Source organism: Myotis myotis, unplaced genomic scaffold (assembly GCF_014108235.1).
Source record: "Myotis myotis isolate mMyoMyo1 unplaced genomic scaffold, mMyoMyo1.p scaffold_m19_p_6, whole genome shotgun sequence".
In the NCBI taxonomy this organism is placed as follows: Eukaryota; Metazoa; Chordata; class Mammalia; order Chiroptera; family Vespertilionidae; genus Myotis; species Myotis myotis.
The window spans coordinates 55,218,801-55,242,710 of record NW_023416368.1 but is presented as its reverse complement, the minus strand read 5'-3'; positions in this window follow the sequence as shown (position 1 = coordinate 55,242,710).

Genomic DNA, 23,910 nt, shown 5'->3' with positions numbered 1-23,910 from the left:
CTCACTGAGTCTGCTCCCTGAGTGTGTCCCTTATGGATCTGAGGAGTTGCAATCTGGATGGTCCCCCTCTGACCACTGGGTACAGTGGCTCCTGGATCTAAGGAGGTGCTAATTCAGCCTCTGCCTGAGGCCACACAGCAGGAGCCACGAAGAGGCTCAGCTGTGAAGCAATGCAAGCTGCTGTGGGGCCTTGGGCCTTCTCTTGGAAGTTCCAGTTCTGCCTGGTTCGGCTGCAGTTAGGTACATTCACATGCAAAAGCCTCTGCCGCAGCCTGGGTGGGGCGGGGTCTCAGGGAATCAAAGGGCGGATCAAGGAGCTATGGCTGATTCTCCGCCCGGAGTCGCGGGTTTCAGTGACCCGCTAATTGCTGCAAAAACCTCTGCGGGAAAGCCGCCTTCAAGTTCGCCCGCTGCCGGACAGACCAGCTTCTCCCCGTATGAGTCCTGGGTCCCCAGAGACTTCCCGGAACCAGAGTTCAGAGCAGTCGGGAGCTTGTGATTCAAAAAAAACAGCCGTGTCCTCAGGTGCCACCCCCTTTCCTCGCGCGCACGAGCCGCCGTACCTCTGCACTTCACCTCCGCAGTGCCTCTGGCTCTCAGCGTGCTTTTCTTTCCTTCTAGTTGTAGAATTTACACTCAGCCAGCCTTCCTGTTGTTCTGGATGATGTTTGCTCTGTCCTTTGTGGTAATTTTCAATTGTTGTGAGAGGCGGCAATTTCCCGGTGTTTACCTATGCCGCCATCTTAGTTTCCTCTCAAGAATTCTTAAAATTCAACAATAAAAAACAACCTGATTAAAGAATGGGTTGGAGACCTTGACACCTTAAAAAAGAAGACATACAGATGGTAAATAAGCATATGAAAAGGTTTATCTACATCACATGTCATTAGGGATATGCAAATTAGAAGAACAACTAGATGTTAATGCAAAATGATGCAGCCACTTAGGAAGATAGGTTAGCAGTTTCATACAAAACTATACCTATTCTTGCCATATAATCCAGCAAAGAAGTTGAAAATGTATGTCCACACAAAAACCTGCACACAGATGTTGATGGCAGCTTTATTTATAGTTGCCAAAACTTGACAGTAACCAAGATATCCTTCAGAAGGTGAATTAATAAACTACAGCACACCCAGACAATGGAATGCTATTCAGTGCTAAAATCACCTATTAAGCCACGAAAAAACATGGAGAAACCTCAAATGCAATATTACTAAGTGAAAGAAGCCAATCTAAAAAGGCTACATACTGTGTGATTCCAACTATATAACACTCTGGAAAAGGGAAAACTAAGGATACAGTAAAAAGATCAGTGTTGCCAGGAAATGGGAAAAGGATGAATAGCCAGAACACAGAGGATTTTTTATGGCAGTGAACATACTCTATATGATACTAAAATGATGGATACATGTAATCCAAACATTTGTCAAACCTATAGAAAGTGTAACACCAAAAGTTAATGCTAACTGAAGCTATGGACTTTGATTATGATGTATCAATAGGTTCATCAATTATAACAAATATACCACTCTGATGGGGGATGTTAATAATAGTAGTAGCTGTGTATGTGTGGTAGCAGGAGTATGTGGGAAATCTCTGCATATTTCTATTAATTTTGCTGTGAACCTAAAAGTGCTCTAAAAACATCAAATCTTTTAAAAAAAATGAATAAAATTCTGACATATGCTACAACATGGTGAAACTTGGAGACATTATGCTGAGTGAAATAAGCCAGACACAAAAGGACATTATGGTACGATTTTACTTACATGAAATACCTAGAAGAGTAGTCAAAGTCATAAAGACAAAATGTGGAACAGTGGTTAACAGGGAGTAAAGGGAGGAAGGAATAGGGAGTTATTGTTTAATGGGTATAGAGTTTCAGTATGGAATAATAAAAAAGTTCTGAAGATGGAAAGCATAAAAAAAATGTTAATGTACTTTATGCCACTGAACTGCACAGTTAAAAATGTTTTAAAAAGTAAAATTTTTGTAATATATAGTCTACCACAATAGAAAATAAAATGAAATATTTTTTAAAGTGCATTGGTAAATGAAGGAAGTAGGGAGAAATTAAAATATAACTTGAGCGTAGGTTGGCCAACTATGGCCTGCCTATGAGCAAAATATAGCCATACCAATTCATTTATTTATTGTCAATAACCGCTCTTATACTATAACAGTGGAGTGGGATAGTTGTGAGACTGTCTAACTTTCAAAGCCTAAAATGTTTGCTATCTGAACTTTACAGAGAATGTTTGACAGCCATTGAACTAGATGATCTGAACTGCATGGTCATCTTGGGATTCCCTACAAAGTATCTCCTTGTTAAATATCAAGCCTGACCTCCCATCTCTGAATGGAAGCACATCTTTTGCAGATAAAATCCTCCAGAGTAATGAGAAGTCCTTCCCTTCTCCTATAATCCTAATTCCATTTATTTGATTATTGCTGATAAGATAACCATTATTTTTGCAGGCATTCTGCTAGATGCATAGAGACACTGCTACAAAGACAGATGTCATTCACACCCTCATGAAGCTATAAATGTAAAGCAGTTTTTGTAGATAGTTGAAAGCAATTTATTCCTCACAGCCCCTTATTGATCCCAAATCCATTTTATTGGGTAACATAGATCAAATCTAGCATTTCTTCTACATGATAGTACGTCTATCACTTTTCATGCTATTTTAGAATCTTCTCTTTCCCAGTTAAACATGCACTCTTTTCATTTGTGATAAAGAAATGATACTAAAATGCAAGTCGAGTCACAGATATATGGACTTGTTATATCATTTCTGCATTACCTGCACATGTTATCCAGAAAGTACATTTAATTTGCTTGTATATTTGTCTATAACAGACAAAAAGCGTTATCTCTGATAACAAATAAAGAACTCTTGTAGTTACAGCAGTTGAGGAACATTTTCCAATATAAATATGGCATTTCTGTTTATTTTTTAGGGAATAAATTTAATCACAGCTCCTAAAAACAAGTGGACATGATGTTAAATTACACAAATTTAAAATTAGTTATTTTTATTTTAGGAGAAAGTTTACCAAAATTGTTGAGCAGCACAAGCATTGACTTAAATTCTTTCAACTGATTTATCCTATATAATAAAAGGCTTATATGCAAATTGACCAAACAGCAGAATGACCCGTCACTATGATGCACACTGACCACCAGGGGGCAGATGCTCAACACAGGAGCTGTCCCCTGGTGGTCAGTGTGCTCCCATAGGGGGAGTGCTGTTCAGCCAGAAGCTGGGCTCATGGCTGTCGAGTGCAGCGGTGGTGGCGGGAGCCTCTCGCACCTCCACGGCAGTGCTAAGGATGTCCGACTGCTGGCTTAGTGGGGAGCAGGCCTAAGCCATCAGTCAGACATCCCCCAAGGGCCACTGGACTGCGAGAGGGTGCAGGCTGAGGGACCCCCTCCCGAGTGCACAAATTTTGTGCACCGGGCCTCTAGTCTAATCTGAAATCTACTCTAGTGAATATTCATATTTTATGGATTTATTATGGATTGCTCTTGCCAGTCATTTTTCTTTCTCAACTTTAAAATGAAAGTATTTTCTTATAGAAAATATGTATAATACAAATCAGGAACAAGTTAATACACATTTTAATTTCAGAAGGGTTATATAAAGTGATATTTATAGAAAATTGTCATGGATTTTGTTGTTGTTTTTGTTAAATGTAAAAAAAACAAATAATGTGTACCAGAAAAGTCTAGAAACCATTTTGTTGAAGTGTTGGATTCTAGATTTAGCAGGACTATGATTTATTTAATGGTTCAAGGGTTACAAAAATGCCAACTGAAATTGGGATTGGTAAACATTCAGTGTCAAGTAAAATTCTGACTTAGAAAACCACACACTAGGAAACAATTGAAAGGCGCTATCTCAAAATACATTTCATGTTGTCTAGTGGCCAGCTAAGGTACCTGGTGCTAGATGGAGACATTTTTCAGGAATATAAATATTTTTTGATACCTGTAAACTTTGATTTTATGGTCTATGGCTCCTGTGATTTCTTTAAGAATTCTCAATGCCATTACATGTTCTATTTGAACCCTATGTATCCAGAGACAGAGCTAAATATTGCCAGATTTTGAGACATGAGAATGTTGCCGAATACTTCTACATTGCGGTTTATTAGTTTACTTACCAGCTCATTTGTACTATTTTACAGATGACCATGTTTCTCTTTTCATAATCTTTGACCATTTATTTAGTGGATTTTACTGATGGTCCAAAAGAATGAATCAGAAATACATAGCTTTACACTTTAAATGCATTTATTTATTTGCTTGACAATGAATATTCATTGTATAACAATTCTACTATTTAGGTAAATTACAGGAATATATGATATTATAAAAGGGGAAGCCACACCTAACAATTTCCTTATCTTATCCCCCCAAAAAAGATTTAGAAAAATTAATATGAAGGAATGAACATAATAAAATGTTAAAATAAAGAGAATCCATAATAGTGCTGACATGCACTCATTTATGTTACCTAAAACATATGCTTTCTTGAGATAATAAAAATATATTTTTTCATACTTCCTTTTGGTTCTGATGTCTAGGACACTCAGAGGCAAATGTAGGGTTCAGTGTACGATTGAGTTAATGTTGCCATTTAGGTTACCTTCATTTTTATCTTTTCCTTCCATCTTATTTGCTGATTCTTTCTTCCACAATATTATTATGCTTGTTATTGTGTGTGTGTTTTTTGTTGTTAATTTAAGTCATTTTGTAAAGAATAGGTTTAGACAAATTCAGTATTGAAAAATATACAATGCAGTGTCATCACAAGGATGTAATTTGGAGGCTTTGAGCACAGCTATTTATGTTGTTACTTTGAGGAATATTCCTAGCTACTCTTATGAGTTTTATCAGCACTAGAGTATTCTCTCTTCAGACAAATAAAAATAGGAATTAATAGTACAAAATACAGCTGTGAAGGATGATCTCAGAGCACTTAAAATTTTTCTGTGAGAATAATGCAAATGCTGACCCAAACAGAAAGTATCAAAGCAAAATCCTATGACCCCACCAGTTCCGTGTTTGATTTAATTACCCAGGAAAGAATATTCAACAGCAAGTGATCAGAAATGGGACGATGGCAAGTGAATGGTAGTAAAACAAAGGATAACTTAATTTATCTCAACATTTCTTATAATGTGTCCCTCTTTTGCTCCTTAGACATAAACAATGGCAGTGTCATATCATCAACTCAATTAAAATAGCAGAATAGCAAGGTAGTTGTATGGATTTTATACTCAAAATGATGAGGGTTCATATCTTAGTTCTGGCTCTTTAATTGTCTTTTGACCCTGAGAATTTTTCAGCCCTTAAATGTAAGTTTTCTCACTGTAAAATAGAAAAAATAATATCACCTCCCATCATAAAATTGTTATGGGAATTAGATAGGGTACTTAGATAGATAGATAGATAGATAGATAGATAGATGTCACTATCATGATTATAAGTTGTCACTAATATTAACAACAATCATCATCCTATCTAATAAAAGAGAAACATGGTAATTAGCATACGTCCGCTACCCTTCCCATTGGCTAATCAGGGCAATATGCAAATTAACTGCCAGCCAAGATGGCGGCCAGCAGCCAGGCAGCTTGAAACTAACATGAGGCTTGCTTGCTTCAGTGACGGAGGACTGCAACGTTCCCCGCCTGCCTTGCCGGCCTCTGAGCTTGCAGTTTGAAACATAGTTACAAATATAGAAGCTAAAAAAAAACCCCAGAAACCTGCTTTCAGCAAGCCAGGATCTCAGAGCTGGAGTGGACACAGTGTTTCGATTATAGAACACAAACAAACCAGATACCTGCTTTCAGCAGCAGAAGCCTCAGAGCTGGAGTCAGAGCTAAAGCTGGCCCAGAATTTAAAAAAAAAAGAAAAATAGGAGCGGTTGGGAGCTTCAGTCACCCACCAGCCTGAAAACAGCCATCAGCCCCTCACCCAGGCTTGCCAGACACATCATTGGGACCCCTCCCCCCCCCGATCCAGGACACCCTTCAGGGCAAACCAGCCAGCCCCCACCTGTGCACCAGGCCTCTATCCTATATAGTAAAAGGGTAATATGCCTCCCAGCACTGGGATCAGCGGAGCTGAGAGGCCTCCCGGCACCACACCGGGATCAGTGTGACAGGGGGCAGCGCCCAAACCCCATGATCGCCCTGCGGCTCTGTGTGTGACAGGGACGGGGCCACAACCTCCCTATCCACCCTGCTCTGTTCATGACAGGGGAAGGCGCCCCAACCCCCTAATCAGCCCTGCTCTGTGCCTGATAGGGGGGAGCTCCCCAATCCCCTGATCGCCCTGCAGCTCTGTGTGTGACAGGGTGCGGTGCCCCAACCCCTCTGCCCCCCACAGGCCCTGCTCTGTGTGTGATGGGGTAGAGCCATAACCTCCCCATCGGCCCTGCCCTTCCCTGAGTGTGACAGTGGCAGCACCCCAACCCCCTGATTGGCCCTGCTCTGTGCATGACAGGGGGGAGCTCCCCAACCCCCTGATCAGCCCGGCTCTGTGCGTGACAGGGTACGGTGCCCCAACCCCCCTGATAGGCCCTGCTCTGTGTGTGACAGGGGGGAGCTCCCCAACCCCCTGATCGGCCCGGCTCTGTGCGTGACAGTGGGTGGCGCCACAACCTCCCCATCAAACCTGCATTGAGTTTGACAGGGGCCGGTGCCCCAACCCGCCCCCCCATCGGCCATACCCTGAGCGTGACTGAGGGTGGCATCACAACCTCCCAATCTGCCCTGCTCTGTGCATGATAGGGGGCGGCGCCCCAACTCCCCAATCGGCCCTGCTCTGAGCCCGACCAGGGGCTGCACCTAGGGATTGGGCCTGCCCTCTGCCACCAGGGAGCAGACCTAAGCCAGCAGGTCGTTATCTCCTGAGGGGTCCCAGACTGCAAGAGGCCTCAGGCTGGGCTGAGGGATCCCCCCCCTCCCGCCAGTGCACAAATTTTTGTTCACCAGGCCTCTAGTTGTTTATAAATGTCAAAAGACATACCCTTTACTTGTTTATCTTAATGGAACCTAAAGATTTCATTTTGGGGTACAAAGTGAAATGGAAAATAAACAACTCCATATGATTAATGGCCAAGGTGACTACAGTTTAGTTCTACTGACCAAGAGACCACATGGGTCACAGGTTGACGGTATTAATTGTGTTGTACTCACCTAGGACTATCAGAGCAACTGATTAAATACTGTCCCTGAATGTAATTTCCTGAACTCAGATCTCTGAGAAAACTTTATTGTCTTTAAAATCAATCAAAGGGATCAATGGGGGGAAAAAGAGGTGTATCTGTATTACTTTAAGCAATACAGATAAATTTAAAAAAAACAGAAGCATGGACCAAATAATAATAATAATCAATAATAATAATAATAAATCAAACAGTGTCTGGCAACAGTGTCTGCAAAAAATAATTCAAATAATTTACAAAAACATTTTTAAGAGGATATTTTGTTTTTAATTGTGACATGCCCAGGATTATTTTGTAACCAACTGGTGGACAAGAATCTCATTTTGTTTAAAAATTATTTGGATCTTATATTTGTCCCCCTTTGTCATGATTTTGTATTCACCCAAATATCCTTCAGCATTCTTCTAGGAGTTCCTTCCTTTCTCTGCATGCTCCCTCCTGCCCCTCCTTATCATCATCTCTGTCCTATGAATGTAAGGTTAGAAGCTAGATTTACCCTCTTATATTTCTCAAAGCAAATATAATAATCTTCCTTGCTAGAGCTTCCTTGCCAATATCCTTTCAGAAGTAAATGTTCTAGTTTGAGCTCATAGGTGAGCCATTTCTGACCATTCACTAGTTGACCCATTTTGCCTTCACAGTCATTATGCCACCTTATCATTCATCTTGCTAAACAACATCTGTGAAGAACTTGTGTATGAAAGGCACAATACAAAACAACATTATTCTTTCTAGAAAGATCACTAATTACAATATCACGGAAAATGAATATCCAGCACCTGAGAATGGAAACAGAAACGATTGGAAAGATTTATTTTCTTTTTTAAAAATTTCTTTATTAATTAAGTTATTACATATGTGCCCTTATCCCCACATTACCCCCCACCCCCCCTCTCATACCTTCACGCCCCTGTTGTCTGTATCCATTGGTTAGGCCTATATGGTTGCATATAAGTCCTTCGGTTGATCTCTCCCCCTTACCCCCACCCTCCCCTACCTTCCCTCTGAGGTTTGACAGTCTGATCAATGCTTCTCTGGAAAGATTTATTGAGTAGAGAAAACTCTCAGAAACCTCCCTTTAAAAAAAAAATAGAAAAAAGCTTTAAGTTCTTTGGCACAATACAATATGACAAACCAGGTCCACCAATTAAATTAAAATTCCCCATTACAAAGCTACAGGTTACTTACTAAAACAGCACAACAGGCTTAGCTATTTACAGGAAGTTATGACTCAGGTATATGTTTTCCCAATAGTAAAGAGGAGACAGAAATCTGTTGGTGCCATTGTTTAGCTCACAACTGTGTTTAATAATGGGTGTGTTTGGAATATCGGATGTGGTATGCAAGACACTTTCAGGGAGTCTGATTTAACTGTGATTCAAGGCCAGAGGCAACAGAGAGGATGACTTATGGAAATATCTATTTTATTAAAGTTCCAGAGTCTAGGAAAAATGTTATAGAATCTACACTAATCTAAAGAAACTTTTTAGTCACGAAGCATCACTTTCTCTTTCTTTCTCATAACTTCACATTAAAATAATGGTAATTTGCTAAGAAAAAAAGTATCTCAGAAAAGGAAGAAAAACAGAAAGATCCAAGGGAAGAAGTGGGGCAGGAGAACAAAAATGGTAAAAAGGCAGGGTAGAGAAGGAATGCATTGGTCTACTTCTTTCAGGAACTTTGCTCATTCAGCCAATATGAAGTAGCCCCTGAAATATTAAGAACATGTTAGGGAATGTTCAGACTGGATTCTAAGTTTGATTTGTAGAATATTGTCTTTAAAAGTAAAGTTTTACATTGTAGAACATACAATAACTTGAATTATAATAGTAATTTCATAATAGAGATTCTGGGATGCCTTCCTCTATTGATAGTTAAGACTCATAGACATTTAATTATATTAGTTATGCATATTGAAATACGTATTTCTAATTTCTTGAAAAGTCAATCTTTCTTTGTAGTTAGAATACTCCCCCCAACCCCAACATTTTCTTCTCACTTTTAAAAAATCTATTGATTAATTTAGCAAGGTTCAGTTCTGTTCTCACCTTAGAGCATTATCACAAATTATTATAGCCCTGACAGGTGTTACTCAGTGGTTAGAGCATCAGTCCACACACTGAAGAACCATGGGTTCAATTCCTGGTGAAGGGTATGTACCTGGGTTGCAGGTTTGATCCCCAACCCTGGTAGGGGTGCATGCTGGAGGCAACCAATTGATGTGACTCTCTCACATCAATGGTTCTCTTTCTTTCCCTCTCTTCCCACTTCCTCCCTCCCTTGCACCCTCTCTAAAAGTCAATAGAAAAAATATCCTTGGGTAAGGATTAACAAAAAAAAAAAATTCATAATTTCTATCAGATTATACCTTGCTATTCTCAGTTCCCTTATCTAGTTGAAAAGAAAAAAATAGTTGAACCTTTTAAAAACTGTTTTACACTCAGTTTTTCCTGTTTCTTGTCAAGAAGTGTGTGCTTCTATCTCTGCATCTGGTTCTTTGAGGATGCTCAGCTTTATATCTTCTTGGTATAAACAATGATTCTATACTTTCCCCTTCTACTTTCAGGCAGACATAATCTAATCTGTGTTATGTGACAAGACCAATTAGTCTCGCCCACTCTCCAGCCTTCTTTCCCTCCCCTCTCAGCTGCTACCCTCTTGGCACTCCATCTCTTTTAGGAAGTAGGGATGGGAGCCAAATCTCCACACTGCATTCATTAGATGAATATGCAGGTCCAGATTGCATAAATGTGCTCACATCCTCAAGTAGAACTCAGACTCAAGACTTCTTTGGACTCTTTTTCTCTCATTGTGTTTTATGTTTGTCAGAAGCTCTCTGACTACAAAACTTCCTAACTCGCCAGAGAGGCAAGATGTATTGATAAGATGAGGGCAAATAGGAAGCCCAGAACTGGACTGAACAAAACAAATGCATAGAATGCCATTCCTTCTTTTGGATATGTTATTTTCATGCCGCAACCTGCCTGATTCTGACAAGTATAGGTGAGTCCCTGCCTGCAGAGTCCAGATGATAGATGGTCAAGGCATGCCATTTATAATTCATGCCCGGAGCATTCACACTGCAACCAGTTGGGTCAACTGAAATCCAAATGGGACCCTGAGGACAAGACATGGAAACCCAGAACAGCTGGTGGTGCACAATTGTGATTAATCTCTTCTCATGCAGACAGACTGTAGCCACCACAGCTAGAAGAGGTGGGTACCAGGAACACTTGACCTGTTAGATGTTGAGGGACCGAAGAAAGAAAACACTTAAGATTGATTCATTTTGTTTCTGTTACCAGAAGTAGTTTTTAGATTTTTAAAGTCTGTATCATTATTTTCAGTATCATAACAGCTAACAGAGGGATGAACATTTGAAAACGAGCTGTTTGGTAGCTGGCAGCTTAAGTTTCAAAACTGCAAATATTATCTTATGTTACCTGATAGAAAGATCATCAGTAACGCTTTGGGTCAATTGCTAAAATCAATATTGGATGTTTATTATTTTTAAAATTTCGCTGTGCCCAGTAATAAAACCTGAGACCCATTGCAATTATGCCTACTAATGAGTGTTCATTAGTGAATAAGATGAGTGACCCCCCCAGGTTGTCTTAAAAGAACAGATTCCCTTAGCTCAGTTGAAAGTTCCCTCATGAATGCATAATTGTGGGAGTGAGACAGAAAGACAGAGGAAGGAACAGAAAAATAAAGCAAATGTCAAAGCCTTCACAACAGTTTCTCCTTTCCAGGAATTTGAGATGACACCATTACATATTTTTCTGTCAGCTTTCCCCTTACTGCAAATTCCTGCAGAGTTCATTGCCATCTGCTGCTAAGCCATCACCTCCAGGAAGCCCAAAGATACTTAATATGGGTTCTCAGCCCATGTCCTTATAACTAAGGAAACCTCGCCAATGACTTGATTCTGTGTTCTCACCTCCCCCGAACAGCAGACTTGGATCACTGATATGATCCATTAGGTGGAAGTTCCCATTATTGGCAGGAAAATGAAAGAAGATTAAGGAGAATACTGTGATCCATTTAGATGTGGCCTGAGAGTACAAACATGGCTCCTTGGACACTACGGCCATTCTCATGAAAACATTTCAAAGAGCTGCCTCTTTTTCTAATACACCTGGACAGTAGAAACAAGAGTCAGGACTATTTTCTTTCTATTCTGTGGGTGTTAATGTTCTGTTGCTCACATTTTAATTTAATTTAGTCAGTTCTCAATATTACCTGTGCAGTAAAGTGTGCATGTAATCCCAGCATAGTGTCCATCAAGGATAGCAGTCTGCCGAGGAAGAAATGCTACCGAAAGTCCTTCTACATTAACTTGCCATTTCTCAGCATCCTCCACACTGACTTAAACACAATTACAGAAGCTGCTGGAGCCAGCTGGATCCTCTGTCTTCCCTTGACTTCTGGCCAGGCTTCATTCATATCACTGCTACCAGTGATAAGACTTTTGAAAAGGCATGAAAAACTCCTAAGTTTTAGAAGTGTATTAAATTGGGATAGAAAAATATACTTGAGATATTATCAATCAACCAGTGCCTAGGAAGCTTCTAACTTAAGTCAAATAGGCAAAGCACATACAGAAAAACAGAATTGTATACAGCCTGGTCTTTGCCTTCATGGAAGGTTCTATAGTTGATGAATTGGGAAAATAATCTAAATGCATCATGCATTTGAGCTTCGGTAGAAGAGGTGGCAGAAGTCTGGAGGTCTTAGAGAATTACATTGCTCACATGAGAGTTCAAAAAAATGAGTCTTTCTGGAAAGTTATCATCCACTTTTATAAGGCACTTAAAATGTTCATGCTTTTTTGACCAACAATCCCAACTCTAAGAAATAAATAATGTATGCTATACAGAAAGAATTATATACATTATATTATTGATATTATATACCATAGCACTTAAAATAATAAAATAGTGTTTAAATAAAAATATCAAGAAATTAAATGTCAAATATTAACATAAGCATTAGATTATGGCTATCCGAATATAACATATCTGCACATATGTCTAGCCTAGATTTTTCATCAGACATACAAAAATATGAACTTAAGTCATTAGATAATCTTATATAACATGGTTTTAAATGATTCCCATTTTAGGATCTGGCTTTGGATGAGGTAAAAGAAGTGCCTTAATAGCAAAATGCAAGGAGGCACTCATTCTCAGGGGCCTGCAAGAGTGATATCCACCCTTGCACAGCCATGAGAGCCTCACCCTAGTCCCAGTCCTCACCTGGTACCCTATCGATGCTCCATAATACACATAATCAGTGCTCTCTGGTGGGACAGCTAGGTTGCTTTTAATGTTCTGCTGTTATAAATAACACTCTGATGGACATAGACATGCAACATTATTGACATGTTTGATTTTATCATTGGAATCAATATGGTGTGGTGGGTTTTCTTCCTAAAAGGTTTAAGGATTTGATCCACATTAATGTATTTCCTCCAGAAAGTTGATAGGCCTCTATTTTGCTTTTTTTTAGTAGTATTTAATAATTTTCATACATGTTTTTCTACCCATTTTAATCTCTGAAATATGATAGACCCAAAAAATCTGGTTGTTTCTATTTTCATTATTTAGCATTAGTAGTATTAAATATTTTAATACTTTATACTCCATTGTATTTAATGCATGTATATTACTTATCTATTAGCATTTTTTTCATTAAAGAGTTATAAGTTTCTCATAAATCAATGCTTTATACTCTGCCTCTCAAATATGTTACTTTTTTGTTATCTATATATATCTAGCATGTTTTGCTATACTAAATAAAAAATAGCTATAATTGACACTTTTTTAATGTGGCCTTTGTCCCAGGAACTGTTAAGTCTTTATAATTATTTACACATTTAATCCTCATAAAAGGTATATTTGTTCAATTATTTTTTATTATTTTTAAAATACATTTTATTGATTTTTTACAGAGAGGGAGGGAGAGGAATAGAGAGTTAGAAACATCGATCAGCTGCCTCCTGCACACCTCCTACTAGGGATGTGCCCACAACCAATGTACATGCCCTTGACTGGAATCGAACCTGGGACCTTTCAGTCCACAGGCCGACGCTCTATCCACTGAGCCAAACCAGTTAGGGCTATTTGTTCAATTATTATCCTTATTTTACAGTGGATAAAACTGAGATACAGAAAGGTTTAGAGCTAAAGTAACATGTCCTAAACCATTCAGCTACTTCGGAGTAGGTCAGACTTCTTACCCAGGAAGTCAGGCTCTTGGCTCTAAACCAGTGATGGCGAACCTTTTGAGCTCGGCGTGCCAGCATTTAGAAAATTCCTAACTTAACTCTGGTGCTATGTCACATATAGAAATTTTTTGATATTTGCAACCATAGTAAAATAAAGATTTATATTTTTGATATTTATTTTATATATTTAAGTGCCATTTAACAAAGAAAAATTAACCAAAAAATGAGTTCGCATGTTATAGGTTTGCCATCACTGTTCTAAACTCTTAAATGCTTCCTTACACTGACCCTTATGACAGAATAGATGGTAATAAAACTCAAAGCCAATCTATTGACCATTTATGTTTTATTATATTTAATATTATGCTATTTCTCTTATTTTAGGGTTTTCTGAAGTTAATTAGATTAAAGATAAATTATATAATAAATGATACTTGATATATCAGATATTGATGGTATTTGATCAACTAATATTTATAAAAATTTAGTGCCTCCATCATATTCCAGAATGATTTAAGAGTCAACTACCAAAAACTGAAATAATTTATATTTTCCTAGAAAAGCATATCTTTTATCAACATTATCATTTAGTTAAATATAGTACCATACTTTCTTATAATCATTTGTGACATCTTTATCTCTGTTGTATACCTTTCTTAATTTCTAATTTTCTCTCTCTATATATATATTTATTTTTCATCCAGGTTATCCAGCTATTATTTCTTCCTTAAAAATATTTCAAATAATTAGCCCTTGGATTATTACTGGCTGAACTATCCTGGCTTGCTTGGAAGATCATTATCTATTGCTAAATAAATCCTGGATCCTTTTTACTCTGTAGCCTGCTACAGAGTTGTACAGGTAAGATGCAGAGCACTTATAAATCAACATCTGCAATTTAGAGCATCTGTGTGTGTTTAAAGACAGTTCTCCAGAGGTCTCCTTCATTTCTGCACATATTGTGAGCAGAGGCACAGTGGCCTTTGTCCTGCACTATCTTTTCAAGGATATTGTAGAGCAAACAGCCTTGGAAGGTAGAGATACTGTCTCCCTCTAGAATAGAGACAGATTTGTTTACTGTCTAGCATAATAAAGATAATATCTCACTTTGGCACAAAGGCAAGACAGGTTTGTGTGGAGTCCATTATAAAAGATTTGAGTTCTGCCTTAGGGACCCTCAGCTATGATGCAAATGCACTGTGTATACAGCATCCACCTGGTCCACTCCACATCACCCCCTAGGATATGGGGTCAAGAGGAACCGATGATGCAAATATGACACTTATAAAGGTCTTTGCCTCTGACCCCTAGGTTTTGTATTTCTGTCAGCTTCCATGAATTTTTAGTAGGACTTGTTAGTTTTAAAGTGTGGTAAATAAAGATCTCACACTCAACATAGTTTTTGATGCTGATTTTTAATTTTATGCTTATGTTGAAATGTTTTTTTCTCTATTATGTCTTAATACATGTGGCATATCTGTCCTATTTTGTAATCTGTGGATCACTCATTGACCCTCAGCTCCAGTTCTTTGTAGGTTTACGAACTTCTCTTAACTTAGCTATTTCTATGGGCTCCCAAAGTGAAGTTCATGTATCCCTGATGGACTTCACTTGACAGCATACCATCCCAGCTGTCCTCAAGATTTGGTAAAAACATTCATCCTCAGTTTTCGTTATATTGAAATATGAATATCTATGTCTTTGTGTTGCCCCATAGAATCTCTAAAATTAATTTTGATTAGTTCACATATCCAATATATTTTTTTCTCTAATCCTCACCTGAGGATAGATTTTTGTTGATTTTAGAGGGGGGAGGGGAGAGGGAGAGAGAGAGAAACATTGATGTGAGAGAGAAACATCTATTGGTTGCCTCCCTGTGGGTATGTGCCCTGACCAGAATTGAACCTGAGATCTTTGGATATAAAGGATGACATTCTAACCAACTGAGTTACACAAGCCAGGGCCACATATCCAATATTTTAAATCAGGCAATCTCAAACATAATTCATTAAGATCTATAAGGCAGTTTTGAGTGATATAATAGAATGAATTTTATTTGTAAATTCTTATCATTTTTGCTTATATTTCTTCACTTCTATATAGATCTTTATTAATATCTTCTACTTTTCCTTTCATTTTAACTAGCTATTTCTTTATTGCATATCTACAGTCCTCCTTATTTTAATCATAGTACTTCCTGATGTAAATTTGATTTAAATTTTAGCTTTGGCCAGGGTCCATGGGTTTTAATATGCAGTGTTTTCATTATCATTCCTACGTATTTGATGCATTCAGTTTCTATGTATTTAATAACCCACAGTTTATTTATAAGAGTATTTAATTTCCAACTGTTTCATCAACATCAAGAACAAAATGGTATTCAGGGTCTTGCTGTGATGCAAGATGGAAATATAATATAGTTTAACTTCTTACCCAAATCCTGGTTTATTTTTATATTTATTCTAGTTATAGTTTTCAAATGTTTTACAATATCACATATTTTATTTTTCAAAATTAACATTATCACTTTTGCAACCATCTATAAAATAATTATTCAAACTTTTAAAAATGCATCCAGAACACACGTGCAGTCAATTATATTATGACTCTCCTATTCTTTAAATCTATTATTTCAGCATCTGGAGCCAAGCAAAGCTGAGTTTAAATCTTGGCTCAACATCCACTTACTTTCTGTTTCCTTGTATAAGTAGTAGGCACTCTCCAAAGGAGGAGCATGGTCCCGGCGGCAGTCTTTTCAGTCGTGAATGGCACCACGGTAGCCGGGGCGAGGACACTCATTGCTCATCCATGCCTTTTCAAGAACAGACCTGCTGCTCGAAGGACAAGCCCATATGCTGTGTGTAAACGCAAATGACCTTGGACAAGCCCTCTCAGTTTCCCACAAATGTCCTTAGTCCACAACTGCCTTTTATGGATTGGCAGAGCCCTTCTCCCCTTTGTCCCATATCTCACCTTTACTGCCAAACCTCTGCTTTCCAAAATAGGTGGTATTTATGGGACCCTTGGGCTCTTCTGCTTGGATGCCATGAGGCTACTCTTTCTCATTGGGAAGTGAGTTGCAATATGCCTCTGAACGCCTCTTCTCAATATGGTTTTATGGCTGCTATTTCTATCAGGAAAATCTTTAAAATTCCACTGTGAGAATGATATTTTTCTCAAGTCTTTTCTGGCCAGAGATGCCTCACCATCTCCATTTTACATACTCTCGGTCATTTTCATCATCCGCTAAAGAACAGTTATACACTTGTACACATAGAGTGAACTCCTTATAAAGAAAAAGGACAACATACATATTTGCTGGGTAATAATATTAGTCGCCACTAGAAACTGAGCACAGTGCAAAGTGTTCTGTATGCATTATGGGGAGGGGAACCCAAAACTACCAGCAGGTACATACATCTGCTGTTCGTATTTAACAGAACAACTCAAGCATTGAGAGATTAAGTATTTGCTCAAAGCCACAGAGATACTAACTGACAGATCCAGATAATTGAAGCAATAAATGGCAAGGATCAAATGAGTGGAAAAGACAGCACCATAGAGATTTGGGAGGGAAGGAGCTCCCTGTGCAGGTGAGTGATACAGGAAAGGAAGTGGACCTAAAATTGCACAAACAAGGGCTATGTTTGGAATCAAGATATGAGAGATGTTTGGACCTATTGATTAGACTGAGGGATAGGAAGTTAGCTAACAGCTAACTTAGTATCTGTCCTAAAGGAATTTGGGATCTAGTACTAGCAATTTTCTGGAAAGGCCATGGGGGAAAGAAGTTTGCTTCCAGAATCTGAAATAAGTAATGGACAAAGAATAAAGCAAGAGATGAAAAATGATATGTCTTCATATCACTAGGCAACTTGGACATTTCTGCTTTTATGTAAAGCCATAGCCATTCTCTTAAGACCTTCAAAAATGAATGAGAAAAATATGTTACATTCAGATGTTTAATGTCTTCCCACTTTTAAAATGAAACTATTTCTATGATATTTCATTAGTCTGCTTCTTAAGTATGAAAGACTAGGAAGACTTCGCTGTTTTATTAAGACTCCAGACTAGTAAGGCAGTTGTGAGCAATAGCAAAATCTTGCAAAGATGCAGATAAAACTAGGCAATCTTATTCATAGATGTTTGTAAATCGGATTTCTCTTCTTTATCATATTTTTCTTAATTTTTCATGGTTAATGCTCTCACACATATGCAGCAAAAACATTTGTTGTTTATCAGCTTAGTCATGTGAAGAAAAATGGGATGGGTGGTCTTGTTGGGAAAGAAAAGTGCTGACAGTCTCAAATACAAAGAAGAAAATACGTAAGTGGTCAAAAAGTGGCCGGCAGGGTGTAAAGATTTCTGGAACTTTTTTTGCAAGGCTTGAGGAAGCTATCTCTATATTCACAATGTTGTTTCTGTCTTGTCAGCATTTTTCCTTTATTTGTGTCAGACTTTTATGACATATCTAAGAATAATAAATAATTTATAAGATGCAATAATGGTCTGGTACATTTCTGGCAGATTTTTAAAAAATTCCTTTTCAATAACTCATTTGATAAACTCTCGAGTTCTTTTTTCTAGAACATTTCAAACAACAATGCTTTGTTTTAAGGATTGTCTATCAATGAGTTGCAAAGCATTCATTATGCATTCAAGCTTGTTTTTTTTTTGTCAATTCCTTTCTTGCCTCCTTTTATTTTTCCAGTTTAAGTGGTATTTCTCTGGGAGTAATCTCATTCTGTGGGATGTAAAATGAAATCATGCTGGAAAAAATTAACTCTTTAGATTCACAAGGACAATTGCAGTATTTTGTAGCAATGATCAAACATCAAAAACAATTCCATTTAGTACATGTTCTTTAACATTTGCCTACTCAACCCTATTGAGACACATGTACATACTCACATAGTGGTTAGCTTGCTCTGCTAAGAAAGAAGAAAAATAAACAACAGCATTTTCCATATATATATTCCTACGAAATAATAAGGTCTTCTTGTCCTATCAGAGACTTTCTGAGTATATCTCTATCTCTATCTCTATCTCTATCTCTATCTCTATCTCTATCTCTATCTCTATCTCTATCTCTATCTCTATCGCTATTTCTACCTCCATATGACTTGAACAGCTGCCCTAGCCATTATCCAAAATTAATGTATTGGGTGATTTTTCCTCTATTCACTTTTATAAACCTTATGGATTATCCCAAAGTAGGTGGCAAGGGATCAAAGAAGTTTCTTTATTCTTGTTTATTTCTTGCATTATAGTCTGGGTAGCCTAATCTGTTGTCCTTTGTGATCACGATTAAGCTCAGATCATGCTGTCAGCACATGTAGCACCAGGGAATGTGTTTCTAGAAGTAGAATTCTAGCTGCACCATGTGATGCACTGTGTCTGTTTTTTTCCTGGACCTCTGTGCATCAAGGATTTAATTTGCAAACTGGTCAATGGTGTGGTTTAGCTATGGACCCAAGATTTTACATATCCAGAATAAATGGTCTTTGTTATGAATGAGAAGCCTTGGACAAACATGAATGAAAAGAGACAGGATAGCAGGGCTTATTAAGTGATGCGAGTATATTTAAAAATGGCCATGAATCAGTGTGATGATAGGGGCATGGGAGGCTAACAGATTCACATCTGAGAAAAAAGGAATGCAGGAAGAATAGGTTGAAGGTGGCTAGGTCTCTTTTAAATAATTCCCGAGTTTCTCAGAAATCAGTATGTATTCTAGTCATAGGAAATACTTACTGGTTTTATTCCAGAAAGAAATGCATTAAGCAAAGAAGTGTGCACCTCTCTGGGAAGATGGAAAGTTCTCCTCCCTCTCAACCATGCACTCTCTTCTGGACACATGTAAACCCAATATCTGATCCCTACATTAGAAATTATGACCTGTATTATAGTTCCTCGAACCAAAGATAGCATTTATTCTAAGACGTGCCATTGATAACTGCTTTTTTACACATACAAAACATCAACAATAACACTAAACAGACACATAAAATGTAAAAGGTATTCTAATTTCAGAAACATTATAATTAAAAAGCATGCTTCTAATCATCCTATACACCCAAAGGTCACAGGTTCAATTCCAATCAGGGCATATACTTAGGTTTCGGGTTTGATCCTCGGTTGGGGTGCATGTGGGAGGCAACTGATCAATGATTCTCACATTGATGTCTCTCTTCCTCTCTCTCTCAAATAAAAAAAAATAGCATGCACTCCAGTGAGAATTAAAAAACAAAAAAGCATGCTTCTGCTTCTAAGAATCAAGAACCGGTTGTTAGTCTCCAGATACAGAATTTTAACTTGAATGTCCCTATATTAATGACATAAATGCTTATTCATTCATATGGGCATGCATGCATGCATTGAAACCCTCCTATAGATAAACCATTCTCTACGTGTTGGGAGTATTTTAAAAACAAGTTAAACTTGATCTCCTGCCCTCAAATACATTATGACTTAAAAGAGGATAACATACATTATGTACAATTAAGTACATTCCAAAATGGAGATGATAAGTACCCCAAACATGATTGATAAAAAAACTTGGGGAAATGCATGCTATGTTTGGGGTACTTATCTCAGGAAGCCATTGCTTCTAATGTGGCTGTGGATGGGAAGGAAATAGATAAGGAAAATCTTCCTAGAGAAGGTGACATTTTTCTCCTATATCTTGAATAAAGAGTAGAATTTTCTGCACAACTTTTTCACTGTAATGATTCAAATTATCTTAAAAAAACTAATTTCATCAAATTGTGAAGCACATGTTTTCAGCCTGAATGTCCACAGAGTTTATCTAGAGACTGCTCATGGTTTACACTTGCATTGTCAAGCGCTGGGCTTCATGTTTATTATTCTGGCTTAGCATTAGACTAGCATTGAACGGGCATTCTCTAAACTCAGTTTCACCAAGCACCTGAGTGAGCTAATGCGGTGTTCACTAGGTAAGTGCTGTGTGATGAAATCTAGGAGATTACTCCTCCTTGAAAAAAAATGTAACTTTATCTAGCAATTTTGATTGTGAGTCAAAAGTTAAGTAGCAACACAAAATAGCATGCACCAATAAGAACTAGGAGAAATGAGGAAAACAGTAAATGTTGCAGGAAGAGGAAAGAAAGTTTCTGTTTCCGGTGAAACAGTGTCTCATAGACTGCATCTTATAAAAAAGGAAATAGTTAAAATGGAAAGGGGAGTCAGGACCTCAGGAAGGAGAAATGGTAAAAACTAAAGCACAGGGGAAAGGATTTTCATTGTTTATGGGATCAGTAAGTTAGTTGATTGGCTGGGTTGGAGACATGCTGATGCTGAGACATAGTGAGAGAATTGAATAAAGGTCAACCATTTTGCATTGAACAGTTGTTGTTTGTCAGGAATAGTGCTAGACCCTGGAGATATAAAAACTATGGAGATACTACTTTGTTCTTTAACCTTCAATCTATTGGGAATGACTGAACATCAATAGAAACAAACAAACAAAAAAAACATCTTAAGTAGTAAAAAAAGTATGAGGAAGTTACCCCATTGTCAAAGAAGGCCTTGGATTGAGGGAGATGTGTCAAAGCAGTATTAATGGGAATGCTAGGTGAAAGGAAAAAGCTAGGAAGCCAATGCAAAATATATTTGCAATGTCTCTTTCTTTTCTTATCCATTGGACATGAACATTAATGTATGAAAAAGACATCCCACGTATAGAATTTTAACTAAATGCTATCTTTAAGCTAAACTGTAAGTTTAATGGTCTGTTTTCAGCAGATAACTATTATTTATGAACGACCCTGAGTAAAGCTTACTCCTGGGGGATACATTTTCCATATTTTTGGCTGACATTTCTAGGTCCCTGAGCTGATCTTATTAGCTTGGTGATTTTAATCTCTGCCTTTTAAAAATGAAGGTCCTTGGCTCAGAATTTCTTCACTTGATTTATACTTTCCTTATCCTTTTCATCATTCTGCTATCTCCCCAGCGATATTAAAGAGTGATTATTGAACTTGATCAACACCGCAGGCTTCCTTTTGATATAACAGTTGAATATACACAGGTTTTAGTGATCAGCTTAAAATTCCTTATAAACTGTATTTATATGCTGAGCTCTTGAAACAGAATAAACAAATTCTTAACCTTCAGAAGAGATTGATGCCACTGTATTTTCTGTCACTTTAGGCAATATTACTTCTAGTGCTTATCAGCACAGCCATTGCCCAACTGAAGTTCATTTAGGGTCTGAATTGAAGCGCTGGATATGGCATTGTCAGTACTTTTCTGTGTTTCATATTTCTAGTTTACAAATAAACTGACATTTATATTAATCAGCTCTCTAGAGCAAACATAGCTGAAGAAGGGCTAATATATCATCCCAAAATTGCTACCTAAATTCTCATTCCAAAATCTTTATTACTGCTCATGATAAATGGCATAAAGAAAAGGAAAATTTTGGATTTTTAGCAGTCTGGTAACTGTAGGAAAGAAAATGTTCTGCATTTTGAGCTACATTATGAAATATATTTTAAATGGTTTTGCTGAACCAATAAAGATTAAACATTATAAAATGCATATTTACCATCCCCCCGTCACCCCCCAGGAAATTATTTTAGAGGAATACAACATTAGTAAGTCTCAGTTTTCCTCCTGGAATGTGTTTAGGACTCATTGACCATATTTAAGAATATATGCAACTATAGAGAAATGACCAAGATATTTACAGACAGCCTCACGACAATATCAATCAGCTTAAGTAGGTTTTTTGTTTTTTTTTTTAAATGACCTAAATTTCAATAGTCTCATACAGGTGAAATATCACAGCCACAAGATTAAAAAAAAAATCTTCTGGCAGAGTCTGAGAAATGTTGGCTTAGACCAACATATCATAATGAAGGTAAGACATATAGTAGACTGGTCTTCAATCTTGTATAGCACTGATACTTGGGACTGTCTAATGATGTTAAAGCAAGATGCTTAAAGCTTTCCATCAGTCTCTGAAATATCACCATACTTAAATTTCAAAGTCATACTCCATAGATCACTGGAACTGATATTAGAGTTGAAAAGGTCTCATTAATATGAATGGCATAAGTCATCTAGATGCTCAATAAGAGATGCGGCCTTAAGTATCATTCTTTGATTAACTCTGGGGGGGGGGGGGGAAACACACAAAAAAACATCTACTAGCAGGAAGTGAAGGGCCACCTGAAGGTAACGCTTCTAGTGAGTAGAAAGATATAAAGGGTAAATCCCAAGGCAGGGCAGCAGAGAAAAACACAGAGGCAATGAGATGGAGTTGCATACGCATAAATACAAGTTCTGGAGAGAAAAACAAGAAAAAAAATATGTACCAAGTTTTAGGAATGCCCAGCCACTTCTACCAAGGTTTTCTGAGTCTTCCTCCAGATTCTACTAGGGGCTGGCTTGGGGCTACTACTTTATGAAATACCACCTAATTCAAAAGTTCATTTTCTGCTGAAACTAAGGCATCAATGTAGATTCAGCTGAAACTGCCTCATTTAATTCTAAGCAGAGTGAAACAATCATCATGAAGAAAACACACTGATTAGAGATAGAGAGGCTTTATTTGGACTTCAGCAACACCATTTTTTAGCTTTGTGAGCTTGAGGAATTTCTACAACCTACTTGAGCCTGCCTTTCCATTAGTGAGAAAGTTATAATATCCACACTCATTTTATGCATTAAGTATGAATAGGACTTTGGAAACTAGTGTTATGCAGACATAATTTTTATTATTAAGAATCAGTTTGTTCATACAACAGTTGATTTTTATTGAAAATATATAAACTAGATATTAAGCATGCCAAGGTAAATAACTAACAAGTAACTTGATCTTCAACTTTGAAAAATGTTCCTAAAGATAGAGTATTTGCTTATTTTCCATTGAGTTGACATTTCTAGCTATATGGTCTTGCCAATCTCTTTGGAGCCCAGGGACACTGTATCTGAAATTTGTAATATTTGCCACTAGATGTCACTGTGGAGCAAGTAAACACAAAGTGCCTGTGCCTCAGGTAGGGCATCTCCTGTGTTCCTTTAGGCAAAGGGAAAAATAATTTATGGAAAAATATTGATGATGGCTATTTGCATACTGTACACAATATTTGAAAAAAGCAATACATGTAGAATGCTATTAAAACTAACATGCAAACAACCACTATCTAATGCCATATTTGTGTTGTCTGCATCTTAACCCATGTTCTATGATTTTTTTAGGGAAGCCAATGTTTCTGTGGCTAGCTCAGTGCCCAATTTCTCAAGCATCTCTACCTTGAGTAAAAGTATTCTACCTTCAAGGTGATTTTGTATTCTATCTTCAAGGTGATTTTGAGTTATCCTAATTTAGATTTGTACTATGTATGTTTGTTGAGTTTGTTATTGTTGTTGTTTTAATTTTAGAGGTGCAAATATCTTCCTGTTTCT